Source organism: Melanostigma gelatinosum (assembly GCF_949748355.1).
Source record: "Melanostigma gelatinosum genome assembly, chromosome: 1".
NCBI classification, from domain to species: Eukaryota; Metazoa; Chordata; class Actinopteri; order Perciformes; family Zoarcidae; genus Melanostigma; species Melanostigma gelatinosum.
In genome coordinates, this window is record NC_136634.1 from 28,763,707 (window position 1) to 28,772,226 (window position 8,520).

Genomic DNA, 8,520 nt, shown 5'->3' on the forward strand with positions numbered 1-8,520 from the left:
GCAAGTAGCATTTTCCAAAGAAAGAGAATAACATTACAGCGAGACTACAGCCTGTCAATGCTTTATCAAAGATATTTCTGTGGATTTTCATGCAGGACTTGTTTGAGGACTTTTGGATGCACTCAATTATTTCTATTTGAAGTGGTAATTGGACTTGAGTGAGGCCCCTCGGCTCTATAGCGCCCCGTATTCACCTCTAGCCTTTAAACCCATTTTTGACATCCTTGGTATACTCCAAAACTCACAAAATGTGGTAGAAACATCAAAACATGTGAACACTGCCAGAATATAAGTGATAAAGAAGTGAACTGCACGCTTATATTGGAGTTTTGAACATAGCGCCACCAACTGACAACAGAAAGTCAGCCTCATGTGATAAAGACCATCCGATTTACATGAAATTGACATGGTGTGGTCCACACATGATATCCAGCAACATGACATGTAATTAGTGTTTCAAGCACCACACACCCAACTGGGTGTCCAACCGGCATCCAGCCAGTACCCCGGCGTGCACAAGGGGCTCGTACATGGCTGCTTGCAGCTTTAATACTTTACTTGAGGCTTTTTGTAAGACACTGTCATCCTTATCAACATAGCATCTGTTTAAGAATGAACATCCCTTTGCCTAAGCAAAGAGCAAAGATTAATTTCTGACCTTTACAAAGCTGAAGAAACCTTTGAACCTTTGAAGCGCCTGAACTAGATGGAGGGGTGAGTCAGGTATGGAATATTCCAGCCAGGCTTTTACATTGCATCTTTCCACAGAAATGTTAAGTTGGGGTCCTCATAGTCTCACATAGCCAGACCTATCTCCACAGCGCTAAAGAAAGGTCTGGGTCCACACATTATCATTTTGCTACAGGGAACAAAAGCTCTGGCTTGATTGTATCTCTTTAAACCAATCACAGTCCTGTTCAGCGACAGGATGCAGCGACAGTGGCCTTGTAAAAGGCAGAAGATGCTGAGATACGTGGCGCATGGCAGTCTTAACCCACAGTCTTCATCCAGTGATAGGGGCCTCACACCAGACAGGGAAAAAAGAAGGTTAAAGAGGCTAAGAAATCCAGACTTCTCTGTCCCCAGCATGGGTAAAGCTAAACAAATTACTTGGTCATACACATTTCCCAAAGGACAAGCATCATTTTGTGTGACCCTCCCTGTCTTGTCAATGTGAATGAAGTCTGCTCATCATGTTTTATTCTCTAGTTCACCCTGATTGCTTTATCTGAGTTATTTTATTGTTTTTACTTGACAAAGCTCCTCCAGACCCACATAAGACAGTATACAACCGTCTCCACGGGCTGAGAGGTACTCCTCATGACAGGAAATCTGACCTTTATGTGTAAAATTGGTGAAATGCTGCTTTAAGCCAATACAGTTTTTCTGAATAAAGGCCACCTTCGTCATCATCAGGCCAATCTCCCCACAACCTGATGAATTCCCTATTCTCCATTTCACATGAAGGTGCAATATCTCAGTGGGCGTCTGAAGAACTGAAGAGATTTGACCATGAACTGCTGGAACCAGTGGAGCAAACCAACTGAGACCATGAACTGTTTGTGCTCTGCCAGCTGAGTCAGGTGGAGCTCCAAAACTTTGTCCCGGAGTCTCGTCAGTGATGGCATCCTCATTAACCTCCATCCAAAGTCAGTCTAAAAAGAACGACTTCTAACCAACCGAAAAAATACTAAACACAAGCTTGCAGGGTGGTAAAAACTTCCGTCTCTAGAAGACTCGCCAAGCATGTAGAGCGGCACAAAGAGGGCAGCACCTTGGCTACAGGAGACTCCAATTACAGAGTCACAGCCTGCTAAACTAGCTAGGAGAGAACACAGGCAGCTCACGTTACAGGATTATGTTACAGTCACATAGGATAGCTGTGTGTGTGCGCGTGTCTTTTAACGGGTTTCAGGTAAATGTCATCAAGAAGCAGGTGCACAGACGTTACACACACCACCCCCCCCCCCACACACACACACACACACACACACACACAGTTGTAACGTTAGGCTATAAAGGAACTACACTACGGTGACATGAGCGGGAGGACACACCACGAGGCTGTGAAGGCGGATAGTCGGCGTGATGACGTTTAGTCGTCTCTGTTTGACACTTGTTAGCAACAGACATGTAAAAGCTTCTCAAATCACCAGAGGAGTATTTACTGACGTATTTTATATCGTAGAAGCAAACGTTCAAATATCTGCAGCTTGTGTTACTGACCTCATTTCAGACATCCATTGAACAGAAGTTACCATATTTGGAATGTGGAGGAGTGATGTAGAGACGCCGTAAATCACAGTAAGCCCCGCCCTAAAGCATCCCCTGCTTTATGGTCTGTTTGACTCTAAATGGACCAAAATGTACTAAATAAACATCATGCTGTATTGAAGAAGACTTGAAACTAGAGATTGAGACATAAACTCATGTTTACAATGTTTACTGAGGTAATAAATCAAGAGAGAAGTAGAGTCATCTTCTCATAGACTTCTATACCATTAGACTTCTTCTGCCCCCTGGTGGTCAGTAGATAGAATCCAGGTTTTAAGACACTTCCGCATCGGCTTCACTCGGCAGAACCGGGTAATGGGCCCTTCCCCATTCCCTACCCCACTACATCCAGTCCCTCACACTTCATTTTGATCTCAACCACACAAATGAAAATCTGTCCACAGACAGACGTATATAAACACCTTTCTAACTATCTATTAAGATAATTTACATTACCATATACAGTATAGTAATCTCTGGTGCAACAACCATTACAAGAGAATAAAAACTTTTCAAATCTTTCTTTTCTTTGCAGCTTTTGGTCGACATTCAATGTATCCTAATTTCATGTCGTGGAAATCCAGCTGCCTCTGACCTCATTCCCATTCCTCAAACTGTCTCTCCATGCTTCCTCTGCTGCCCTCTCTCCCTCTTTGCCCTAATATTTTTGTCCTCTCTCATAGCTGCTCTGTTCGACATTGTTTCTGACGAGTCAAACAGGGATAGATTTGACAACAGCGATGCTCACATGCCCCACTTTTTAAGGGAAGGAAAACGTGTGTATGCAAAGCGGAGAATACCAACTTCTTAAACAATGGCATGTCATGGAAAACGTTAGTGTATACTGCATTGCTTGTTACCAGCTTCAAAACATGAACATTGGTATTCCAGTATTGGTCCCAACTTAATTTTCCAATAATGCAGAAAAGTGGACATTATTTACCAACTGGGATGCGTATTAATATGTTGGCTCTGAACCTAAAGAACTACATTCTCTAACGCTCTCACAATCACTCACTGTTTTTCTCAGAGAATAAGAGCAGATGGAAACAAAATCAAATAATACAAGCTTTTAGCCTCCACTCGTCTTCTAATTCCCCTTTTTTCCATTGTAGCGCTTCCTGTCCACACCCATACTAACCCTTTCTTCTCTCGCACATTCAATTCTGAACTAAGATCATCATCCCTTTTGCTTTGTCTTTAACTTGGTTTTAGTTGTTGTGTCACAGATCAGTCAATCAGTGTGGGTGTGTTAATGGAGGTCCTACAGTCCATTCTGAAAATAGGTTGAAGTTCATGACAAGCAGACAAAAAGAGATGCCTGAGTAAAGAATGGTGATTCATTATATTCACATAAGTCACCTATATCTTGGGTTGCCGTGGTGTGGACTGTTAAATAATCAAAGAAATGTCTGAAAACAAAAACAAAAGAAGTTTAAAAACCTGAGCCTCTACCTTACTATTTCTCTATTCTTATCTATACAGAAATCCAATGGTCGCCAACAAACACTGTTTTATTATCGATCTCTCTCAAATAGAAATATGAATATAACCTGTGTAACATCTAAGATCTGCTTTTCTCCACCACCGTTCTCATTTCCTTTCTCTCCCTTGACAGCAAACCAAAGATAAGATGACAGAGCAGTGAACTACAGTAGAGGTGTGATTAGCAGCAGTAGTTATGATGACAGAGCAGTGAACTACAGTAGGTGTGATTAGTAGCAGTAGTTATGATGACAGAGCAGTGAACTACAGTAGAGGTGTGATTAGTAGCAGTAGTTATGACAGAGCAGTGAACTACAGTAGAGGTGTGATTAGTAGCAGTAGTTATGATGACAGAGCAGTGAACTACAGTAGAGGTGTGATTAGTAGCAGTAGTTATGACAGAGCAGTGAACTACAGTAGAGGTGTGATTAGTAGCAGTAGTTATGACAGAGCAGTGAACTACAGTAGGTGTGATTAGTAGCAGTAGTTATGATGACAGAGCAGTGAACTACAGTAGAGGTGTGATTAGTAGCAGTAGTTATGACAGAGCAGTGAACTACAGTAGAGGTGTGATTAGTAGCAGTAGTTATGACAGAGCAGTGAACTACAGTAGAGGTGTGATTAGCAGCAGTAGTTATGATGACAGAGCAGTGAACTACAGTAGAGGTGTGATTAGTAGCAGTAGTTATGATGACAGAGCAGTGAACTACAGTAGAGGTGTGATTAGCAGCAGTAGTTATGATGACAGAGCAGTGAACTACAGTAGAGGTGTGATTAACAGCAGTAGTTATGATGACAGAGCAGTGAACTACAGTAGAGGTGTGATTAGTAGCAGTAGTTATGATGACAGAGCAGTGAACTACAGTAGAGGTGTGATTAACAGCAGTAGTTATGATGACAGAGCAGTGAACTACAGTAGAGGTGTGATTAGTAGCAGTAGTTATGATGACAGAGCAGTGAACCACAGTAGAGGTGTGATTAGCAGCAGTAGTTATGATGACAGAGCAGTGAACCACAGTAGAGGTGTGATTAGTAGCAGTAGTTATGATGACAGAGCAGTGAACCACAGTAGAGGTGTGATTAGTAGCAGTAGTTATGATGACAGAGCAGTGAACCACAGTAGAGGTGTGATTAGCAGCAGTAGTTATGATGACAGAGCAGTGAACTACAGTAGAGGTGTGATTAGTAGGGCATTTATTCATCGCCACTTCACCTCAGCTCCTGTTTCTATTTCCTCTGTTGTTTACAAGTGCTAATGCCACCCAAGAGCCAACCAAAGCATCATTATCAATTCACTGTCGTCAGTGCAATGACGCCTTTCAACTCACTCCCTTTTAAATGAGATTTGCAATAGAAAAGAGGCCCCAGCCCGCTGTATTCAGAGGCAAGAGGCTCCTTCAGCTCTCTCAAGTCGCCTGTCTGTGATGTCTGTGCATGTGCGCATACACGTCTCTGTCTCTTCATGAACACTATCTCCAGGATTAGATGCAGCAGATGCTTCAGCAGAGGGGAGCCACACATCAGCCTTGATATTCACTCATTAGCATATCAGTCCCCTCTTTCTCTCCCTCCCCCCTTTACTCATGCTGTCACAAATTGACGATCTGCAATTACACAGCATGTGTCAGTGCAACTAAACACCATTTAATAGCTGCAAGCTGACAGTACATGACTGAGAAGAACCAGTGCCACAACTAAAACACCATGTTTTCTAGCATGTCGCTTGTACACAAGACACATTTCTGTCATGTGGAAAAAGTCCAGCCTATAAAATAAAAGTGCATAATAATTACCACACACCTGCCCTGTATATTCTACAGTATGACTGTTACATTGATAACATCAGCAGGTTGAGATCCTTGAGATATGGTGCTACCACATCACTGCATGCCTGAATATAGTAGCACAGTATTAGCATTAGTAGCCTCTGTTGTATTTCATATGAGCAGCTACAGAGGATGAAAGGTATGCTAATGTCACAGTCCAGATATACATATTTAAGATTTATGAGGCTATCATAGTTTGTCCTCAGGGAACATGAAATATGAAATCACTTTTAATGTGTTTAAAAAAAGAAAGCAGAATGTTAAAACCGAGCCAGCCGCACAATACTCCTCAGAGTCACTTACATGCAGCTAACGTTATATGGACTTGTCTATGAAGTTCATAGTGAATTTATCTGTGACAGTCTCTATGACAGACAGGTGAAGTCTCACTGGAGGCGATACATGACAGGTAACACAGTAATCAGCTGCGTGCAGTTATATTACTTACGATGCGACTCCGCTGAGGCTTTATCCAACTCAATCCTTTAATTTAGTTTGCTGCAGACACTTGGAGTTAACACACACTCACTCACTCACTCACTCACTCACTCACACTCACACACACACACACACACACACACACACACACACACACACACACACACACACACACACACACACACACACACGTGCCCCTCACCAGGGGCGGACTGGCCATCGGGGATACCGGGGGAATCCCCGGTAGGCCGACGGGGTTTGGGCCGGTCTCTGACATCGCCGGCCCCGACTATATTATATGCTTCACAGAACACGTTCAATTGACTCTAATACCGAAAGTCAATAATCAGTGAAAACTGCATCAACAGTATAAACTGACATTATACTACTCCTCGCGATCCGAGGACGCCATAGCACGGGTGGACACTACGGTGCTTTTAAAAACTTTTCTCCATAACCGCGGTCTGCGCCGTGCGCTCGTGCCGGGCGACGGTCGGGGCGGGGCCGGCGGAGGTGCGAATGGCCGCCATAGACCGGCGAAATACAGGGGCGGCTCGACTGTCACGGCGTCCATGAATCGAGAAGGACTTCTTACTGGAACTGAAACGATGTACTGGGATTAAATTCTTTGTCAACAAAGAATTTGGTAAGTGACAAACTGCGTTTGTTTTTTTACATCTGCAGTAACGTTTTTATGAATAATATTTGATGGCTCGTGCTCTTGTGTGGTGGAATGCGTGGATCCGCTGCAGGTCTGCTGGATTGATGTGCTTTGTTGGCATATGAATATATGTGACTGGTTCTTATGACTTTGTGGCTGTCATTGTGTTAATTACGTTGATTTGACTATGCGAGTTACAAAGCGAGCTCAAACGTCTGGCACGACAGTGGGATAGGCTGAAGGCATCAGTATTTGAGGAGTACACAACCAAGACAACAGAACCCGGGCCGGAGGATGCTGAAGATGAGGCTGAAGAGGCAGAGATGGTTTACAAAAAGTGCTCATCTTGCAAGGACTGTCCAATCTGTTGCTACCGAGTTCTGAAGCAGTACAACATCCTGACAGATGCATACCACATCATAGGCCTTGCATACAGGTTCCTGATTATCCTCTCTGTCACACAGGTAGCATGCGAGCGAAGCTTTTCGACGCTGAAATATATCAAAAACAGGCTCAGGAGCTCGCTCTCTCAACAGCACCTGGAGGCTTTTATGTTGATGGCTACTCAGACAGATGTTTTGCAGATGCTGGACAGTGAGAAAATCATAGACGGTGTTGCAGAAAAGAGTGAGCTGCTGCAAAAACCGTGCATTGAGTGGGCAGCGCGCCGTGTATTGAGTGGGCCGGTCTGACAGTAACTCCCGGGCCACTTTTTCCCCCCAGTCCGCCCCTGCCCCTCACACACTCACACATGCAAGGCGCTCTGGACGGTGGCGGACCGTACCGTGTGGAGTTCTCTGTGCGCTGTGGTGAAGCGCGAGCTTCCTCAACTATCACCTGCCATGTGATCGGCACGGTGCCTTCAGGAGCCCCTCGTAATATCGCACATCTGCCTGACACATTCATACCGGACCTTTTTGTTACAATAATGTATATCGGTGAATAAAAACAGGTGCCACGCAAGTAGGTTATTTCCGTTACTATTATTTAATGCAAACTATCTGTTATAGGCCTATTACTTGTTACAATAAGTGTTTGTCTATGGGCTACTGGTCCAACACACAGTTACGTTAATCATGTATACATATTGGCAAGTCATATGCAAATGCAACACAAAACTATGAACTATGGCTACTATTGATAATCCAAACTATTGGTATTCTGACTGAGTCTTAAACGTTTCGTGTTGGCAACACAGACCTCACAGACAACCCAATTATTTCCCCATATTAATGTGCATTAATGTTGCAACATTAACTGTACCAAAATATATACAAAAAAATATCTCCAACGGTACATGAATGAAGCAAAATAGCAGCAGGAGGTAATGAGAATAATTTGGATAATTTGAATTGAGGGGTATTAAACTCAATACTCCTCCAAAAAGTTATTCAGGTAACAACCTCCCATATTTTCAGGCAGTAGAGGGCAAGTGATCCTTCAATATACCAAATAAATTCAATTAAATAATTTACAACCACACTTTCACATCATTGTTGTTACATCCTTTGTAGTATTAATACAACTCAACACTGCCATCTATTGGCACAGTGTATGTTTGCAATACCAATTTCCGTCTCCTTTGACTTGCTTCCGTAAGGCATGGCATTTGTTCCTGATGAAATAATGTGTATATGTCTGGCTGGAGTGATTCATGTAAGAAGTATGTGAGAATAAGAATATGGGGCTACATTAGTGCAGATAAAACTGGCTGTAAGGAGGAGCAGCGGTATTTTGGTATCTTATGGATTGTAATCAGGGTTATCAGTGACCATGGGCCAATCTGGTATCAGAAACCATTATTTTAATAAATTACAATTCAGTACATTTAAATCG

At 43.0% G+C, this 8,520-nt stretch overlaps 1 protein-coding gene across 1 annotated transcript in view; it reads right to left on the bottom strand.

Moving 5' to 3' along the window:
• The window catches only part of ppfibp2b (PPFIA binding protein 2b), a 98,878-nt gene extending 92,720 nt beyond the window's left edge, over nt 1-6,158 (bottom strand). The window contains exon 1 of the mRNA XM_079272025.1: nt 6,034-6,158. The gene's annotated coding sequence lies outside the window, so the exon portion shown is untranslated. The remainder of the gene's footprint in view (nt 1-6,033) is intronic.
• Nucleotides 6,159-8,520: the final 2,362 nt, after the last annotated feature.